The sequence below is a fragment of the Tursiops truncatus genome, chromosome 10 (genome assembly GCF_011762595.2).
Source record: "Tursiops truncatus isolate mTurTru1 chromosome 10, mTurTru1.mat.Y, whole genome shotgun sequence".
Lineage (NCBI taxonomy): Eukaryota > Metazoa > Chordata > Mammalia > Artiodactyla > Delphinidae > Tursiops > Tursiops truncatus.
In genome coordinates, this window is record NC_047043.1 from 23,899,193 (window position 1) to 23,921,368 (window position 22,176).

At 41.2% G+C, this 22,176-nt stretch overlaps 1 pseudogene; it reads right to left on the reverse strand.

Moving 5' to 3' along the window:
• Positions 1-25: 25 nt before the first annotated feature.
• On the reverse strand, positions 26-7,430 carry LOC101322919 (mediator of RNA polymerase II transcription subunit 1 pseudogene; annotated as a pseudogene).
• Positions 7,431-22,176: the final 14,746 nt, after the last annotated feature.

The following is a 22,176-nucleotide window of genomic DNA, read 5'->3' on the forward strand; positions in this document are numbered from 1 at the left end:
ACCTGGGGAGGGCTGGCCCGCATGGTCAGGCTGCCCAGTTCAGCCAATCCTCACCCCTCAGGGGCTCACAGTTGCAGGAAATGGACCTTGCTGAACTGGCTAAGTCCAAGGAACAGGTGTGGCTCCTGAGAGTCAGGATAGACAAGAGGCTGCAGCTCTGGTTTGTCTTGTAATCATTTTATCTGGCCCATGAGTGGGAGACAACTTCAAGAAGACCCTCTCCTAATGAGAGGAACCCAGGAGTCAGGGAGAGGAGGGGTGGTGGGTGGAGACAGAGGCCTGGTGCCCCAGCTGCATTGGAAGTCTCTGGAAGGCCAGGCGGAGGGAGGCCACACAGAGGGATGCCCAGGGTTACAGACCTGTCAGAGCTGCTGTTTGTTAGTTCAAGTCCTGCTCTGAGGTGTTCTGTGTCAGCCCTGAGTGACAGGTGAGCTGGGGTTGCTCTGCAATCAGGGCTATGTTCACGGTTCCTGTGTGCCCAGCCCTGCTGGGGTACCTTCCCAGGGGAGCTCTGTATCCTGGGAGGGGCATGACCACGAGAGCCTCATGGGCTGCTGGGTAGCTGCACAGGTGAGCTCCATATCCTGAGAGAGGCCTGACCACGAGAGCCCCGTGGGCTGCTGGCAACCTGCCACGGTGAGCTCCCTATCCTTGGAGGGGCGTGACCACGAGATCCCTGTTGGCTACTGGGGACCTGCCAAGATGAGCTCCATATCCTGGGATTGGCCTGACCACGAGAGCCCCGTGGGCTGCTGGGGACCTGGTAAAGGATGTCAGAACAGTCAGTGAAGCCACCAAGTATACACATCCAGTAGTTCCTAATTCCTACACCCTGCTGGTCATTCTACCATCCACCAGGACATGGCATTCTGTATTAGACTTCAATGATGCCTTCTGTATTCCATTAGTCCCAGAGTCACAAGAAATTTTGGCTTGTGAGTGGCAGGACTCAACATACAACAAAAACAATACTGCTGGGCCGTCCTGCCCCAAGGGTTCAAAAACTCCCACAGCATCTTTGGGGAAACTTTAGCTAAACACCTAAAAGTTCTACCTCTGGAAAAGGGAACCCTCCTTCAATATGCAGATGACATTCTTATTGCCAGCCCTACTAAGGGGGCCTCTGAACTACCTAGCCAATAAAGGATACAAGGTGTCCAAGAAAAAGTCTCAAATATCACAGACTAAGGTGACCTGCCTGGGCTTCATTCTCACAGAAGGTCAGAGAAGCCCATCCCAGGAAAGGGAAGAAGCCATTTGCAGCCTTACCCCTTCTAAAACTAGAAGACAACTTAGGGGTTACTGGGGAGGCCAGGGTTTGCTGCATCTGGATCCCTAACTACAGTCTAATAGCTGGGCCTCTATATGAAACACTGAAAGGAAAAGATGATGATCCTTTTGAATAGAAGCCAGAAGCGGCCTTTCAAGAATGGAAAGAGCAGTCAATTCAGTCCCTTGCCCTGGAACTCCCTAATTTAGCTAAACCCTTTGACCTTTACATCCGCATAGAAGGTGAATCACCCTTGGAGTATTAGTGCAAAAACTGGGACCACTTGAAATGGAACAACGCAAGAATGCCCTCCAGGTAGGATAAACTATGGTCACCAAGGGCTTGGCCCACTGCCCCATCCGGCCAGGGTACTGGGGGTATCTAAAAACCTGGAAATCAGCAGCCCACAAGGCCAGCTCCCTCCTAAGGGAAAAGGACCCAACGTGGTGATCCTAACCACCCACCATGCCCTGAAGTTGCAGGGGTCGCTCCCTGGGCACACTGACCTCGAGTGAGGAGGCCCTCCAGCTCCAACCTCCAGAGAGACAACCGGGGGCAACGGGCCCCCATGACGACTCGTGTGACCATCACATGACCTGGAGCTTCTCTCAGAAAACAACAAGAGTGTGCCCCAAAAGAGCAGACTACTGCTTGCAGGACTTACTGCACCCAGAGGGGAGCTAATAAGCTTGGCGGAGGAACCGTATACCACACTGTCACCATAGAAAAGCCTACAGACACCGCAGTGACGGCAGCCAATGAGACCAGCTGGACACCTGGTTACTTCAAAAGGCCGTTGATTCAGTGGCCGTCATGGTCGTGGATCACCACCGGGCCTGGACTGTCTGGGAGTTGAGTGGGCAGGGCTCTGACATCTGGTGCTGTTTGTACGTTAATTTAGGGGCCTAATTGATGAAAGCACAGACTACTGGTCAGAGCATCTAGGCTGGCAGAAACCGTCAGCCTAAGGTGGCCGAACAAATGTGGGGTGGGGTAAAACCGGCCCCCACAGCGTCTCTGCGCATCTCTTTCCTGCACCCTTCAAGGTCATTAGAATCTATAACACTTCCAATGCTGGCGCTCAGGCGGACGAGCAGTGAGGCAGGAGGCCTGGGGACAATCAACCTCACCCGGAGGCTGCTGGGGAGAAGTTCTGCCCCTCCCCACGAGTATGAGGACTCCCGACTCAGCACGAAGCAGTTACAGAAGAGGGGTCTGCACCCACAGCGCACCAAGAATTAGGAATGGGACAAAAGGCAGAGGAGGGGTTTGTCACCGCCAAAGCCCATGAAAAATTCCTGGGAGATAAAAATAGAATCTGGGCAATAAACTAAAGTCTAACCTTTTTTTCCTTTGTGCTTTGTCTAATTTCACGTGCTCCTAGGGTTCCGCACGCAGAGGTCCCACACCCGGCACTTCAGACCCGATTTCCTAGTGCAGAATGACTGGGTCGACACTTCAGCTCCCGGGGCTCCATGCACACTCCGCGACATAGAGCCTCAGCTGCAGCCAACCCAGCCCTCGAGAGCTCCTCCCCCTCCCTCCCGCTGACGCTGCTGCGATCCCTAAACAGCAGCTCAGCCCACAGCACGCGTGGGAGCGCACGCTCTCATCTCTCCATTCTCTGATCAAAATATAAAGTTTCCCTTGCTTCTGAACCAAACTCAGTCTCGATCTGTTGGCTCCAATGACACTGGGCAAGGGGAGCCTTGTTGGGGCCCACTCTAGAGGATCAGTAAGAGAAATTGAGAACATTGTAACTTCAATGAACAGATGTGTGAGCCACACTGTAATTAATATATAGCAGTGTATAAGGCTCGGGTAAAATAAGATGTTTCTAACACTTCCATTGGATATTTCCATCACTTTATATGGAGCACAGGGGCACTGCAGTTCACCTGTTCCCTAACCCTAACCCTAACTCTAACCCTAACCCTAAGCCTAAACCTAACCCTTACCTGAAGCCTTACCCTAACCCATACCCTAATCCTAACCCGTACACTAACACTAACACATACCCTAACACATACGCTAACCCGAAACCATTGTCGTACCCTAACATGTACCGTACCCATTCCCTAACCCTAACTGTAACCCTAACCCTAACCCTAACACTAAACCGTACCCATTCCCTAACCCTAACCCTAACCTTAACCCTAACCCTAACACTAACCCTAAACTTTAACCTAACCTGTACCGTAATCCTAACCTGTACACTAACTCGTACCCTAACCCTAAACACTTGTTGTACCCTAACTTTTACCCTAAACCATACCCGTTCCCGAACCCTAACCGTAACCTTAACATTAACCCTAACACTAACCCTAAACCTTACCCTAACCCGTATCCTAATCCTATCCCGTAGACTATCACTAACCCGTTCTCTAACACGTATGCTAAACCTAAACCCTTCTCGTACCCTAAACTGTAACCTAAACCATACCAGACCCTAAACCTAAGCGTAACTCTAACTCTTACACTAACCCGTACCCTAATCTTAACCCGTACACTAACACTGAACCATATCGTAACACTTACCCAAATCCTAACCCATTGTCGTACCCTACCCTGTACCCTAAATTGTACCTGTTCCCCAACACTAACCCTAACAATAACTCTAACCCTAAATCTTACCCTAACCCATACCCTAATCCTAACCCATACACTAACACTAAACCGTACCCTAACACATACCCTAACCCTAAACATTTGTCATACCCTAACTTCTACCCTAAACCATACCAGTTCCCTAACCCTAACCTTAACCCTAACCCTAACCCTTATCCTTAACCTATCCTGTACCTTAATCCTAACCTGTATACTAACACTAACCCGTACCCTAACACATACCCTAACCCTAATCCGTTTTCGTACCCTAAACTGTACCGTAAACCGTACCCATCCCCTAATCCTAACTCTAACCCTAACCCTAACCTTAACCTTACCCTAAACCATTCCCTAATCCTAACCCATACACTAACACTAACCCATACCCTAACAAGTACTCTTACCCTAACCTGTTGCTGTACCCCACCTCTATCCTAAACCGTACCCATTCCCTAACCCTAACCCTAACCCTAATGCTTACCCTAACGCACGCCCTAATCCTAACCCTTTCATTAACACTAAACTGTCCCCTAACATGTACCGCAACCCTAACCGTTTGGCATACCCTAAACCATACCCGTTCCTTAACCCTAACCCTAACCTTAACGCTAACCCTAACACTAACCCTAAACCTTACCCTAACCTGTACCCTAATCCTAACCTGTACACAAACACTAACCCATACCCTACCACGTACCCTTACCCTATCCCCTTGTCGTACCCTAACCTGTACCCTAAAGAGTACCCATTCCCTAAGCCTAAGCCTAACCCTAACCTTAACCCTAAACCTTAACCTAACGCATACCCTAATCCTAACCTTTGTACTAACCCTAAACCATACCCGTTCCCTGACCCTAACCCTAACCCTAACCCTAACCCTTACACAACCCGTACCCTAATCCTAAGCCTAACACTAACCCGTAGCCTAACATGTACCCTAAACCCAACCCATTGTCATACCCTAACCTGTACCATAAACCATACCCTTTCCTTAATCCTAACCCTACCTTAACCCTAAACCTAACACTAACCCTAAACCTTACCCTAACCCATACCCTAATCCCAACGTGTACACTAACTCTAACCCATACCCTAACATGTACCCTAACTCTAACTCGTGTCATACCCTAACCTGTACCCAAAACCATATCCATTCCCTAACCCTATACTTAACCCTAACCTTAACCCTTACCCTAACGTTTACCCTAATCCTAACCCATACACTAACACTAACCCATACCCTAACAAGTAACCTAACCCTAACCTGTTTTCATACCCTAACCTGTACCCTAAATCATACACCATTCCCTAACCCTAACCCTAACCCTAACCTTAACCCTAACCCTTTCCTTTGAATACTGGGTTGGGGATGAATTACTTGTTGTCGGTAATTTGTTGGGGGATTGCTACACTGACTTGGAGCTGGAATGATGTGTGGCATATCCAGTGTGTCAGCTGTCATGTTGACATCAAAGATAGGGTCTGTGAGTCAACATCCATTGAAAATAGCTCCCTCTGAAAGTCATCTTCAGTCTGGTGCTTGGGTTTGTCAGGTGATAATCTTTATGTCTTCTTCTTCTTTCTCTGGTTGCTTCCCAAGCACATTTCCATCCGGGGTGCACCAGAAGAGGAATTCTGCCTTTCTAAAGTGCTGCTTCCATAAAGGGTTGAGAAATCCTGGGCAGGAATATCTTTAAGAAGATTCATGAGCTTCGGGTGGTTCTTGGTGTTTCCAGCCTTCGAAGAGACAGGTGGCGGCATGTGATGAGGAGGGTCAGACTTGAGCCAATGGTAGACACCCCGTTCCCTGTTATTTGCAACAAACTGGTAAGAACTTGGTTCTGAGACACCTTGCTGAAGTCCTCCCCATGGCTCACAGACTCATGCCTATCTTTGATATTCATGCTCATATTAAACAAGGTAATATGGACCCCCAGAAATGTGTTGGTTGGTGTAGTGGTACCACTCATTGGGTTGTTGCCTGTGGTCATGCCATACTCTGGGCTGCTAGCCAGGGGCAGGTTCTTTTTCACCATGTCTTCAACTGTCTCTGCAATGAGGGACAGTGCTGGGGTGTTGGTCTGAATGGTTTCAGCTTTCTTCCAAATAGCCCTCATTGTTACAGGGATGGACATACATATTTGAACAACTTTGGCAATGAAGTCATCTGTGAAGATGAGTGCATCTGACAGTCCCTTGTAGAGTTTACAGCTCACATGTTTTGAGTCCTGTATATCCATTACCACAGACACCAGGGAGTCATTTACAGGGTGCTGAAAAGATATGCTGAAACGGGACTCTGAGAGCGGACACACTTCAAATTGGAGGAGCCCAGGAGAATCTTCTTTCAGAATAGTTCTTTTGACACAGCTTCCAATTAGGGTGTATTAAGCCCCTTGGTGTCTGATCAGATTCAGGATAAGGGGAACCCAGCCAGTGTGCTGAAAGGTGATTTTGCTAACAAGGTTCCTGGTAGATTTCTACCATCTGGAAGTGGAGCATCCTTGTTGAGGAAATAGCAGTGTGGCTGACCTGGAACAGCAGCATAAAATCACATGTTGTGATTCAAAGGTACAAGGTCAGGGTCCTTTGACATCTCAAAGTGAGTGATCGGTTCATAGATGGGTACATAAGTTGCCTGGGTTTCAAACAATGGAATTCCTGTGCAGTTCTGAAGTTTCTGAACAAATGCTCTAGATACTGGGATTGGCTGGGGAAATTTCAAGAAGAAACAGGCAGGAAGATCCACACTCTTCGCACTGGTGATTGAGGAGAAGGAGGGAGTCCATTTGTTGTCAACTGGATGTGACCCCATAATTAATGGTGCAGTTGGGAGTTTATACATAATAGATGTTCCTTCAATTGTCACTGATGCATTCATGCCCAAAGATCAAGGAACATTATTCTTGTGCAAAACGATAGGGGATGTAGTCTTATCATCCAGCATGTCAGAAGGAGAGGCATAATACTTCAAGTTAATTAAATGACCCCCACTTCTTGGAGTGAGATAGCCAACAGTTCCATGAAGAATCTTATCCAAGGGACCAGCATTCGTTACTTTCCAATACATAACTGCCGTTTTAGATAGATCTTGTTCTAGGGATTGGAGAGCCAAGAACATTTGGTCTTCAGTTTGTTATCCCCTGGAAGGTTATAAAGATTAACAAGACCCTTAAGTTGCTTAGAAAATTCATCAAAATTTTTCCCCCTTAGCTGCTGTACAAACTCTGGACAGATCACAGGATTCTCTCCATGGTGAGCCACTTTTACATCACAAACCTGTCCTGTAGGATCTAACTGCACTTCCACATAGAACATATCTGATGTGATGTAACATTCAGTGTCACTGGCACTGAGATGACAGCCCAGTCCATTCTGGCTTGCTATAGACTCCAGTCAGTCATTGCTGGTAAAGATGTTACATGAATTGATGCACAAGCTTAATGGTTTCACTCCAAGTTCTACTTTGGTTAAATTTTGCATGGAGCCATTCCAAGAGAGAACTCATCTTACTCACACTTTCGGACTCCTCGGTTTCCCCCTGAGCCCTCATCCTGACAGCAGGGAGAGCCTGAGTCCTACACAAGAGGATATGCCCTTCCCCACCACTAATTGAGGAACCAAGTTGGTTAGGGCTCCTGGGATGCAGGGCGCCTGCAGTCACCGCTCTTCCCGGGAAGGCTCAGTCAGAAGTCCCTGGCCGCAAGAAGAGAAGGGTGCTCTTGGCCGCTGCCGTCTTCCCCAACAGAACCTGTACCACATCTTCTTTATCCATTTGTCTGTTGATGGACATTTAGGTTGCTTCCGTGACCTGACTATTGTAAATAGTGCTGCAAAGAACATTGGAGTGCATGTGTCTTTTTGAATTATGGTTTCTCTGAGTATACACCCAGTAGTGAGATTGCTGGGTCATATGGTAATTCTATTTTTAGTTTTTTAAGGAAACTCCATACTGTTCTCCATAGTGGCTGTATCAATTTACATTCCCACCAACAGTGCAAGAGGGTTCTCTTTTCTTCACACCCTCACCAACATTTTTTTTTGTAGATTTTCTGATGATGCTCATTTTAACAGGTGTGAGGTGATACCACATTGTAGTTTTGATTTGCATTTCTCTGATACTTATTGATGTTGTGCAGTTTACATGTGCCTCTTGGCCATCTGTATGTCTTTGGAGAAATGTCTATTTAGGTCTAATGCCCATTTTTGGATTGGGTTTCTTTTTTTTTTAATATTGAGCTGCATGAGCTGTTTATATATTTTGGAGGTTAATCCTTTGTCCATTGATTCCTTTGCAAATACCTTCTCCCATTCTGAGGGTTATCTTTTTGTCTTGTTTATAGTTTCTTTTGCTGTGCAAAAGCTTTTAAGTTTCATTAGGTCCCATTTTTTAATTTTTGTTTTTATTTCTATTTCCCTAGGAGGTGAGTCAAAAAAGATCTTCTGTGATTTATGTCAAAGAATGTTCTTCCTATGTTCTCCTCTAAGAGTTTTATAGTGTCTGGTCTTACATTTAGTTCTTTAATACATTTTGAGTTTATTTTTGTTTATGGTGTTAGGGAGTGTTCTAATTTCATTCTTTTACATGTAGCTGTCCAGTTTTCCCAACACCACTTATTGAAGAGGCTGTCTTTTCTCCATGGTATATTCTTGCCTCCTTTATTGAAGATAAGGTGACCATATGTGCATGGGCTTATCTCTGGGATTTCTATCCTGTTCCATTGATCTATATTTCTGTTTTGTGCCAGTACCATATTGTCTTGATTACTGTAGTTTCGTAGTATAGTCTGAAGTCATGGAGTCTGATTCCTCCAGATACTTTTTTTCCCCTCAAGATTGCTTTGGCTATTCGGGGTCTTCTGTGTCTCCATACAAATTTCAGGATTCTTTTGGTCTTGTTCTGTAAAAAATGCCATTGGTAATTTGATAGGGATGGCATTAAATCTGTAGATTGCTTTGCATAGAAGAGTCATTTTCAAAATATTGATTCTTCCAATCCACGAACATGGTATATCTCTCCATCTGTTTGTATAATCTTTGATTTCTTTCATCAGTGACTTAGAGTTTTCTGAGTACAGGTCTTTTACCTCCTTAGGTAGGTTTATTGCTAGTTATTTTATTCTTTTTGTTGCAATGGTGAATGGGATTGTTTCCTTAATTTCTCTTTCTGACCTTTCATTGTTAGTGTATAGGAATGCAAGAGATTTCTGTGCATTAATTTTATATCCTGAAACGTTACCAAATTCATTGATTAGCTCTAGAAGTTTGCTGATGGCATCTTTAGGATTATCTATGTATAGTATCACGTTATCTGCAAACAGTGACAGTTTTACTTCTTCTTTTCCAATTTGTATTCCATTAATTTCTTTTTCTTCTCTGATTGTCCTGGCTAAAACTTCCAAAACTATGTTGAATAATAGTGGCGACAGTGGACATCATTGTCTTGCTCCTGATCTTAGAGGAAATGCTTTCTATTTTTCACCACTGAGAATGATGTTGGCTGTGAGTTTGTCGTATATGATCTTTATTATGTTGGGGCAGGTTCCCTCTATGCCCACTTTCAAGAGAGTTTTTTTTTTTATCATAAATGGGTGTTGAATTTTGTCAAAAGCTTTTCCTGCATCTATTGAGATGATCATATGATTTTTATTCTTCAGTTTGTTAATACGGTGTATCACATTGATTGATTTCCATATGTTAAAGAATCCTTGCATCCCTGGGATAAATCCCACTTGATCATGGTGTATAATATTTTTAATGTGCTATTGGATTCTGTTTGCTAGTATTTTGTTGAGGATTTTTGCTTCTATGTTCATCCGTGATATTGGTCTGTAATTTTCTTTTTTTGTAGTATCTTTGGTTTTGGTATCAGCATGATGGTGGTCTCCTAGAATGAGTTTGGACGTGTTCCTTCCTCTGCAATTTTTTGGAAGAGTTTGAGAAGAATGGGTGTTAGCTCTTCTCTAAATGTTTGATAGAATTCACCTGTGAGGCCACCTGGTTCTGGACTTTTGTTTGTTGTAAGATTTTTAATCACAGTTTCCATTTCATTACTTGTAATTGGTCTGTTCATATTTTCTATTTCTTCCTGGTTCAGTCTTGGAAGGTTATACCTTTCTAAGGATTTTTCCGTTTCTTCCAGGTTTCCATTTTATTGGCATAGAGTTGCTTGTACTGTTCTCTTAGGATGCTTTGTATTTCTGTGCTGTCCATTGTAACATCTCCTTTTTCATTTCTAATTTTATTGATTTGAGACCTCTCCCTCTTTTTCTTGATGAGGCTGGCTAAAGATTTATCAATTTTGTTTATCTTCTCAAAGAACCAACTTTTAGTTTTATTGATCTTTGTTATTGTTTTCTTTGTCTCTATTTCATTTATTTCTGCTCTAATCTTTATGATTTCCTTCTTTCTACTAATTTTGGTTTTTGTTTATTCTTCTTTCTCTAGTTCCTTTAGGTGTAAGTTTAGATTGTTTATTTGAGGTTTTTCTTGTTTCTTGAGGTAGGCTTGTATAGCTATAAACTTACCTCTTACAACTGCTTTTGCTGCATCCCATAGGTTTTGGATCATTGTGTTCTCGTTGTCATTTCTCTCTAGGTAATTTTTATTTCCTCTTTGATTTCTTCAGTGATCTCTTGGTTGTTTAATAGTGTATTGTTTTGCCTCCATGTGTTTGTGTTTTGTACAGTTTTTTTTCCTGTAATTGATATCTAGTCTCATAGCGTTGTGGTCAGAAAAGATGCTTGATATGATTTTGATTTTCTTAAATTTACTGAGGCTTGATTTGTGGCCCAAGATGTGATTTATCCTGGAGAATGTTCTGTGTGCACATGAGAAGAAAGTGTATTCTGTTGTTTTTGGATGGAATGTCCTATAAATATCAATTAAGTCCACCTGGTGTAATATGTCATTTAAAGTTTGTGTTTCCTTATTTATTTTCTGTTTGGATGATCTGTCCATTCGTGTTTAGTGGAGTGTTAAAGTCACCGACTCTTATTGTGTTACTGCTGATTTCCCCTTTTATGGCAGTTGGCATTTGCCTTATGTATCGAGTAGCTCCTATATTGGGTGCATAGATGTTTACAATTGTTATATCTTCTTGGATTGATCCCTTGATCATTATGTAGTGTCCTTCTGTGTCTCTTGTAACAGTCTTTATTTTAAGGTCTATTTTGTCTGATATGAGTATTGCTACTCCAGCTTTTTTTGGCTTCCATTTGCATGGAATATCTTTTTCCATCCTTTCACTTTCAGTCTGTATGTGTCCCTAATTCTGAAGTGGGTCTCTTGTAGACAGCATATATGTGTGTCTTGTTTTTGCATCCATTCAGCCAGTCTGTGTCTTTTGATTGAGGCATTTAATCCATTTACATTTAAGGTAATTATTGATATGTATGTTCCTATTACCATTTTCTTAATTGTTTTGGGTTCGTTTTTGTAGGTCTTTTCCTTCTCTTGTGTTTCCTGCCTAGAGAAGTTCCTTTAGCATTTGTTGTAAAGCTGGTTTGTTGGTGCTGAATTCTCTTAACGTTTCCCTGTCTGTAAAAGTTTAATTTCTCAGTCAAATCTGAATGAGATCATTGCTGGGTAGAGTAATCCTGGTTGTAGATTTTTCTCTTTCATCATTTTATATATATCTTGCCACTGCCTTCTGGCCTGTACAGTTTCTGCTGGAAGATCAGCTGTTAACCTTATGGGGATTCCCTTGTATGTTATTTGTTCCTTTTCCCTGCTGCTTTTAATATTTTTTCTTTGTGTTTAATTTTTGTTAGTTTGATTAATATGTGTCTTTGTTTCACCTTGGGTTTATCCTGTATGGGACTCTCTGTGTTTCCTGGACTTCATTGACTATTTCCTTTCCCATGTTGGGAAAGTATTCAACTATAATCTCTTCAAATACTTTCTCAGACCCTTTCTTTTTTTCTTCTTCTTCTGGGATGCCTATATTTCGAATATTGGTGTGCCTAGAGTTGTCCCAGAAATCTCTAAGACTGTCCTCATTTCTTTTCATTCTTTTTTGTTTATTCTGCTGTTTGGCAGTTATTTCCACCATTCTCTCTTCCAGCTCACTTATCCATTCTTCTGCCTCTGTTATTCTGCTATTGATTCCTTCTAGAGTATTTTTAGTTTCAATTATTGTGTTGTTCATTACTGTTTGTTTGCTCTTTAGTTCTTCTAGGTCCTGGTTAAATGTTTCTTATATTTTCTCTATTCTATATCCAAGATTTGGTATCATCTTTACTATCATTACTCTGAATTCTTATTTTTTAAATTAATTTATTTTATTTTATTTTTGACTGTGTTGGGTCTTCATTGCTGCATGTGGGCTTTTCTCTGGTTGTGGCGAGCAGGGCCTACTCTTTGTTGCAGTGCACAGGCTTCTCATTGCAGTGGCTTCTCTTGTTCTGGAGCATGGGCTCTAGGCACACAGGCTTCACTATTTGTGGCACATGGGCTCAGTATTTGTGGCTCAATGGCTCTAGAGTGCAGTTTCAGTAGTTGTGGCACATGGGCTTAGTTGCTCTGTGGCATGTGGGATCTTCCCAGACCAGGGCTCAAACCTGTGTTGCCTGCATTGGCAGGCAGATTCTTAACCACTGTGCCACCAGGGAAGTCCCTGAATTCTTTTTCAGATAGCTTGCCTACTTCCTCTTCATTTAGTTAGTCTTGTGAGGTTTTACCTTGCTCCTTTTTCTGTAAGATATTTGTGTGTTCTCATTTTGTCTAATTTGCAGTATTTGAGGTCTCCTTTCCCTAGGCTACAGGGTTGTAGTTCCTTGTGCTTCTGTTCTCTGCCCCTGGTGATGGGGTTCTTCTAGTGTCTTGTGTAGGCTTCCTGAGGGGAGGGACTGGTGCCTGCGTTCTGGTGGGTGGAGGTGAGTCTTTTCCCTCTAATGAGCAGGGTCATGTCAGGTGGTGTGTTTTGGGGTATCTGTGAGCTTAGTATGACTTTAGATAGTTTCTGTGTTGATGGGTGAGTTTGTGTTCCTGTCTTGTTTGTTGTTTGGTGTGAGGTGTCCAGCACTGGGAGCTGCTGGCAGTTGGGTGGAACTGGGTCTTGGATTCAGATAGAGGCCTCCATGAGAGCTCTTGGTGGTTAGTCTTCCCTGGGACCAGGTATTCTCTAATCATCCAGCATCCTGGACTTGGTGCTTCCACTCCAGAGCCTCAGGCCCGACTTCTGGTCAAGGTACCAAGACAACACAAGTGGCTTGTCCTGGCAATAAAGGGGATTAAAAAAAAAAGACTAACAAAATCCCAGGCAAGTGGTAAAAAGTAAAATCAAACAAACAGAAACAGAAACAAGGAAACACACACACACACACACACACACACACACACACAAGAAACAAAAACAAAACCAAAAAGTCAAATAGCAAGGGAACAACCAGATAAACAAAAGAACCTAAGAATGAAATCAAACAATTAAGAAGAAAGCTGACAAAAACTCAAAATCAGAAACAAGACCAAAGCAGAGTGCCAACTGAAGAATGAAGCAAAGAAACAAAACTGACAAAAATGATATAAAAGAAAAAGAAATAAAAAGAGAAAGGGGAAAGAACACAGAACAACAGAAAAGCAATGCAGAAACAGAAATATAAAGATATATAAAATATACTGAAGAAAAAAAAAGATAAACCCCCAGAGAAATGGTGAAAACAAACAAACAAAAACAGAAACAAGGAAACACCACACATGTAAAAGAAACAAAAACAAAGCCAAATACAACAAAAAGCAAGAGAACAACCAGACAAATAGAAGTCAAAAATGAAATCAATAAGGATTAAAACTAACAAAGACACATAACCTAAAAACAAAACCAAAGCAGTGTGCTTACTGAAGAATAAAGCAAGGAAACAGAACAAACCAATAAAAAAGATTAAAAAGATAATAATAATAAAATTAAATTAAATTTTAAAAAGGCAGTACAACAGAAAAGCAAAGTAGAAATGGAAATTTAAAAAAGAAGAGAGAAATATATTAAAGAAAAAGAGGAAGAAAAAAATAAGGGAAAAGAACACAGAATGACCAAAAAGCAAATTAAAAATAGAAATGTATAAAAATATGTTATAAAACATGGAGATCCCAAAAGACTAAATTAAAAAAACTAAAACAATGACAAAAGAAAGAAAAAGAAACCCAAAAAAAGCTAGAACCAACAGCAGAATGAATCAAAACATAATAAAATTAATAGTCATAATTATCTTTCCCTGGGGTCTCCTCTCTAAGTGTCCTTGCACATGCTGTGAGCCACAGCCCACCTCCGCCTCCCCAAGAGGTTCTCCTCTGCCTCTGGGCTGGTCTCTAGATCTGCTGTGGGCCTGTGGGGACCACTCAGACTCTGATCTGGCCCAGTTCCTGTGTGTACTTGCCCCCAAAGTCCACAGCTGCCAGAGCTAGACCATTTTCATTTGTGGGAACAGTCATTGTCTACTCAGATATTCCATAGACACAGGGTCTACTTAGCTGATCATGCGGATTTAATCTGCAGCTTGTACAGTTGATGGAAAGATTTTCCATCCTATTCCTTAGTTGCCCCATCTCTGGGGTTCAGCTTTGGTTTTATCCCTACCTCTGCATGTGGTCCACCCACAGGAGTCTGGTCCTGAGGCTGCCTTGGAGCTCTTGGGTCCGCCCCTGTGAGGACCGGGCACAGAGGTGGTATGACCGCTTGGATCGCAGGAGCCCCGGTGGCACCAAATGCAGAGGCAAACCGGTGGCCACAGACACAAGAGATATGGCCTGAGTGAGGGCCTTTTCTGGTGCCCAGCATTAAGGCACGTGAAAGCCAGCCCTGTCCGTGGATTTTTCTGGCACCTGGCAGAAGGCATGTGGGGGCCAGCCCTGAGGGAGCTTTTTTTTATTATTATTGCCCTGCAGGCAGTGTGTGAGGGCCAGCTCTGAGGGGACTTTTTTTATTGCTGTCAGCCGGCTCACAAGAGCCAGCCCTGAGCGGGCTTCCTTTATTTTCATCAGTAGGTACCGGCATGTGGGGAGAGAGAGGCTACAATAGTGGCTCCTCCCCCTGCATGTGACTCAGCAGTAGCGCCCTTCTTCCATGGCAGTCCAGTCTTCCTCCATAGGCATGCCCTGCTGCAGATGTCCTCCCTCCCGTCCCCTCAGTCCATCTCCCCACAGCCAACGGCAGTTCTCACTCTGGGCCTGTTCTCCAATTCCCACTCACCAGCTCCCAGCCCCTTTGCACACCTGTGAACACAAGTCCCAGTCCAGTAGGGTCGTGGTACGGACCATCTGTGAATTTCTTGTGTTTCTCACTCTGTCCCGTCTGCTACAGATCGGCTGCTTCACCCTATTCTGACCGCCTCAAATGCTTCCCTTCTGTACCAATCAATTTCCCCATCAGACAGGGGGTTTCCCTGAATTCGGGAATCTCTCCTCTGTTTCAGCTCCCCCGCCCTGGGGTTCAGGTCCCGTCCCACTTCCTCTCCTCCTCCTTCTCCCTTCTTTTTTTCCATTCTACCCAGTTATGCAGGGATATTTACAGTCCTTTCCTGTGTCCAACGTCTTCTTCTAGTTTTCAGCCAGTGTTCGGTGAGAATTGTTCCATCTATAGATGTATTCCTGATGCATCCGTGGAGAGAGATGAACTCCACATCCACCTACTCCTCTGCCATCTTGAATCTCTCTCTGTAATATCCTTTAATACAAACCTTTCCAGCTAAAACTTGCCAGAAATAGATTCTTTAATTCCAATTTATAATTTTGATGGAATCACAGTTTCCCCAGTCTTGAACACTTTTCTTTAAATCTCCTGCCCATTTTTTTACTTTGGAATTCTTTTCACTATTCAACTGGACTGAATCCACTTTCTTAGTTTAGGCTCTCATTTCTGTGGAGTATTATCTTCAATATTTTCCTAAGAGAGTGTGCAGTAGGAATAAATTTCTGAGACCATGCATATCTTAAGTATTATTTTTCTAAAATATTATTTATATTTTAGCTAAATATTAAATTCTTTATCGCCTCAGAAATTAGAAGGCATTTTTATTCCACTGGTTACTATTACATAATGCTGCTGATGGGAAACGAGATGCTAGTTTGATGCTAGTCCTTATACAGGTGATCTTTTCTTAGAGATTTATTTGAAGATTTCTTCAGGTTCTCCATTATTTTGACCAACTATCAACCCTTTTTAATCTGAAGAATCCTTTATTTTTCCTCATATCTGGAAGATTCTCTTCTATTAGTTGTTGAATAACTCTTCATATTTCCTCATATATTTGTTTCTTTTCATTGTTCCCATTTTCAATCAATTCTTTCTTGATTTATAAATAAGTTAATTAATTTAAGAATTGCAGACTCCACTATGTATGTGTTTATTTATGTATACATAAAAAAGTGAAAAGTGAAAAGTTCAATGGAATTCTTGCGATAAAAATAGAGTGTATTCATTTGTTATGGCTGCTGTAACAAAGGCAACAAACTAAATGGTTTAAAAAACAAATGTTTAGCCTCTTCAATAAGTGGTTCTGGGAAAACTGGACAGCTACACATAAAAGAATGAAATTAGAACACTCGCTAACACCATACACAAAAATAAACTCAACATGGATTAAAGACCGAAATATAAGGCCAGACACTATCAAACTCCTAGAGGAAAACATAGGCAGAACACTCTATGACATAAATCACAATAAATGCTGGAGAGGGTGTGAAGAAAAGGGAACACTCTTGCACTGTTGGTGGGAATGTAAATTGATACAGCCACTATGGAGAACGGTATGGAGCTTCCTTAAACAACTAAAAATAGAACTACCATACAACCCAGCAATCCCACTACTGGGTATATACCCTGAGAAAACCATAATTCAAAAAGAGTCATGTACCAAAATGTTCATTGCAGCTCTATTTACAATAGCCAGGACATGGAAGCAACCTAAGTGTCCATCATCAGGTGAATAGATAAAGAAGGTGTGGCACATATATACAATGGAATATTACTCAGCCATAAAAAGAAACGAAATTGAGTTATTTGTAGTGAGGTGGATAGACCTAGAGTCTGTCATACAGAGTGAAGTAAGTCAGAAAGAGAAAAACAAATACCATATGCTAACACATATATATGGAATCTAAGAAAAAAGAAAAGGTCATGAAGAACCTAGGGGTAAGACGGGAATAAAGACACAGACCTACTAGAGAATGGACTTGAGGATATGGGGAGGGGGAAGGGTAAGCTGTGACAAAGTGAGAGAGTGGCAGGGACATATATACACTACCAAACATAAAATAGATAGCTAGTGGGAAACAGCTGCATAGCACAGGGAGATCAGCTCGGTGCTTTGTGACCACCTAGAGGGGTGGGATAGGGAGGGTGGGAGGGAGGGAGATGCAAGAGGGAAGAGATATGAGAACATATGTATATGTATAACTGATTCACTTTGTTATAAAGCAAAAACTAACACACCACTGTAAAGCAACTATACTCCAATAAAGATGTTAAAAAAAATTTTTTAACTGGAAAATTCACAATTATGTAGAAATTAAGCAACACACTCTTAAACACCAATGAGTTAAAGAAGAAGTAACAAAAGAAAATTTTGCAAATATCTTGAGTCCAATGAAAACAAAAATGCAACACATCCAACGTCTGAGATACAGTGAAAGCAGGGAAATTTATGGCTGTAAGCTATTAAAAGAAGAATTAACATACCAAATCACAATTAAACTTCACAATTTAAGGGGCTTTTAAAAAAAGAACAGATTTATCCCACAGCTAGCAGAAGAAAGAAAATAATAAATATTAGAGTGAAGACAAACAGTAGAAAAACAATAGTGAAAAGCAATGAAACAAAAAGTTGGTTCTTTAAAAAAAAAGCTATTCACCATTTGATCTAAGATGGCTATTTTAACATTTTCAGTACTTATTCTGATTGCTGAATGTTAAGGACTTCCAATATATGAAAACAGCTTTTACCTTCTCCACAATTTTCTCCATTCAAAGCTAAATGTCATTAGTCCCTTTAAATTTTCAACTTATTCCAAGTGTTCAGACCTTTCACAATTCTGTATATTATACCTTTGACATACTCCTTATTAAATTTTTTTCAAATTCAATTTCCCAGCACTAAGCAAAGAACTCTAGCTAAAAATATGACCATAGAAAAGTACATTGACATCTCTTGCTTGGAGATTACTTCCGCACTGAGAAGCTCAGAATATGCTCACCTCTGTTCTCAACTCAAGGGTAAATTATTTTAAGGGGGGGTATTTCCTTTAGATCACAAGATGATTCTGACTTACCATTTTCATGTGGCTTCTAATACATGAAATAACATGTGATTGCTATCAGGATTTATATACATATGGCCAGACTGATATGGCATAAATTATTCCAAGATGGATATCTAAAAAATCCACTTCAGATGTGTTTATGGTGGACTCACTGATCAAACAATGTTACTTCTTAGTTCCTTCCTTTCAAGGACACTCTAGATACACAGCAGAGCTTGGGCCTCCCCCAGAGTTCAGGCAACCCCCATCTCTCTCCAGAAAGGAGACATTGAATTGATACTGGAGAGAGCTTGGGTAAATTGATTTATGAATTTGTGTGGCTATGAAGGATACTCTTGCCTTGGTGGACAATGAGTGTGTTACATCATGTGGACCAGAGTAAGTGAAGATAACATGTCTACTCTCAGAGGAAGCGTCAAGCAGTTCACAGTGATAATCATATCCATAGAAGCAAAAAAAGTGTGTAAATCTTATGTGAAGGTAACTTGAATGCCACCCCATTAATGGCAAGAAATAGCTTTTCTTATTTGGGTAAACCTTTCCTCATTCACCAGTTGTGCATGAACAGACATTGGTAACCTGTAAACTTTGTCAAATCGTTGTTTATCTTTCAAGACAGAAAAGGTTAATCATTTGTTCAAAGTCTCATTTTATATACTTTTTCACTACTTAATATGAACTGGAGCTATACTCACTAGAGTCTGGATTTCCACTCCACCCTTAGAACCTCCAAATAGTGCACATTAAAATGTTTTGATCATGCATATTAATATCCACTTAAAATTCCATATCAATATATTATTTTAAAGGTTTGATTTCATTATTTTGCAAGGTGCCCAGTATGAGAGTATTGGTTTTCAATTTTACAAGGTGATTTTTTCCTACTTTTGGAATATAAAAATGAATGGATTAAAGTGAGATTACTCAAGGAGTTTGAATTGTGAGTCTGGAGTAGAGAGAAGATTCAGAATATGCAGGAAGCATATTACCAGAAGCATCACAGATATGAAGAGGAGAAATATGGGAAGAGTGATAGTATCCACAAATTAAAGTGTACTGAAAGAAGTGAGGTAGAATAAAGAAGTGGAAGAAAAATCAGTGTATAATGAGAGATAGATTGGTGAGGTAAGAACTATTTAAAGATGGCTAATTAGGGAATGAGAAGACAGGCTGACCAGACCTCAGAGTAACAGCTCCAACCCCTAGGCCTTGTACCCTGCGGTCTGCTCTATCTTTGTGGCCCAAATACTTTTACAGAGACTCTAGATACATAGATTCATATATACATATAAAAACAAACAATAACAGTAACAAAAAATCAAACTTAACTCTCAGAGTTTGTAAACAGTTTTCTAAACCAACTCATTGAGTCAGAAGGGCATTTGTTTCATGTATGTCACTCTTGGTCCACAGGAAATTCCCAGCTTTATTCTGATCTGGATTGCCAGAGTTTGCAATGTCTTTGTGCTTCCTATACCAGTACAGAAGAGAGGGACTATATCACCCAGGGCAGTATCCTTGGGGCAGAGAGCTTCAGACACGTGAAGCACGTTTCTTGCTCCTGAGCTCTGTAGCCAGGTAGAGTATGGAGTATCTCAGAAGCAGGGAAGGAGATTCTGGACTTTTGCCCTTGTAGGGTGATAAAACAATATTTTAGTTGAAGGTATCCATTTGCTCACTTGAATGCACAGACAAATTATCACATATACACACAAAGTTCAGTTGATAAGTGGCTTTTTTTTCCCTTCATGCAGATAAAGCCCAATGAGACTATCTAGTGCTGGAAAAGGAAGAAATTTTATGTTCACTTGACAATCTATGAAAACCAATAAAACTTAAGCCAGGATTGTTACAGAGTAGGCAGTGATTCTGGGTTCCTTTCCTTTTTCCCCAAACTTTATCTGTTGATTCCAGTCCTTGCTCCAGGATTATACTTCTGCAGTCCAAATTTAGGACTAACCTCTATCTTTCTCAAATTCTGCCTGTAAATGTAAACCTAGACTCTGCTTTGTATATTTCTAATCCTTACATGGGTCCACATTAATTTTATGGTGGAAAAATGTGCCATTGTGTGGCTGTACCACATTTTGTGTATGCATTGATAGACATTTGGGTTCTTTCCACTTTTTTGGCCGTTGAGAAAAATGCTGCTATGAACATTTTTGTACACATTTTTTGTGAATATATACTTTAATCTCTCTTGGGTATATAACTTGGAGTGAAATTACAGAGTGATGGTAGTTCTATGTATAACTTTTTGAGAAATTTCCAGACTGTTTTCCACAGTGATTGTGCCATTTTTCATGCAACAAGCAATGTATAATTTTTTTTTAATTTTATTGGGGTATAGTTGATTTATAATGTTGTGTTAGTTTCAGGTGTACAGCGAAGTGAATCTGTTATATGTATACATATATCCACTCTTTTTTAGATTCTTTTCCCATATAAGCCATTACAGAGTACTGAGTAGAGTTCCCTGTGCTATACAGTAGGTCGTTACTAGTTATCTATTTTATATATAAAAGTGTGTACATGTCAATGCCAATCTCCCAATTTATCCCTCCCCTCCTTACCCCCTGGTAACCATAAGTTTATTTTCTACATCTATAACTCTATTTCTTTTTTGTAGATAAGTTCATTTTTGCTCTTTTTTTAGATTCCACATATAAGCGATATCATATGATATTTGTCTTTGTCTCACTTAACTTCACTCAGTATGACAATGTCTAGGTCCATCCATGTTGCTGCAAATGGTATTATTTCGTTCTTTTTTATGGCTGAGTGATATTCCATTGTATATACGTACCATATCTTCTTTATCCATTCCTCTGTTGATGGACATTTAGGTTGCTTCCATGTCCTGGCTATTGTAAATAGTGCTGCAATTAACATTGGGGTGCATTTATCTTTTCAAATTATGGCTTTCTCCAGATACATGCCCAGGAGGATCATACGGTAGCTCTATTTTAGTTTTTTAAGGAATCTCCATGTTGTTCTCCATAGTGGCTGTACCAGTTTACATTCCCACCAACGCTGTAGAAGGGTTCCCTTTTCCTCACACCCTCTCCAGAATTTGTTTGTAGAATTTTTGATGATGGCCATTCTGACCAATGTGAGGTGATACATCATTGTAGTTTTGACTTGCATAGCTCTATGAGATTTCTAATTTCTCCACATCCTTTCCAATACTTGTTATTTTCTTTTTTTTTTGTGGGGGTGTAGGGAGGGCATAGGACAGACATTCTAGAGGGTATGTGTGATATTACATTGTGGTTTACATTTCCCAAATGACTGATTGTGTTGTACATTTTTTCATGTGCTTATTGACCATTTGCACATCTTCTTCAGACGAATGTCTATTCAAATCATTTGTTAATTTAAAAAATTGAATTGCTTTGCTTTTTATTGTTTAACATTAAGAATCTTTATATATTCTTCATACTAAACTCTGATAAATAATTTGTAAATATTTTTTCCCTTTCTATGACTTGCCTCTTCATTTTTTTGATAGTCTCTTTTTCAAAAATCTATTTATTTTATTTATTTTTGGCTGCATTGGGTCTTTGTTGCTGTGCAGTCTTTCTCTAGCTGCAGCCAGTTTGGGCTACTCTTTGTTGCGGTGCGCAGGCTTCTCATTGTGGTGGCTTATCTTGTTTCAGAGCACGGGATCTAGGCACGCAGGCTTCAGTAGTTGTAGCACGCGGCCTCAGTAGTTGTGGTGCACAGGCTTAATTGCTCCTCAGCATGTGGGATCCTCTTGGACCAGGGCTTGAACCCGTGTCCCTGGTGTTGGCAGGTGGATTCCTAACCACTGTTCCACCAGGGGAAACCCCTGATAGTATCTTTTCAGACACAAAACTTTAAATAAAGTCAAATTTATTTATTTTTCCTCTGTTTGGTTGTGCTCTTGGTATAATATCTAAGAAGCCAGTACCTAAGTCAAGATTTACACGTATGCTTACATTTAGATCTTTAATCCATTTTCAGTTGATGTTCTATATATGATGTGAGATAGAGGGCAACTTTTATTCTTTTGCCTGTGGATG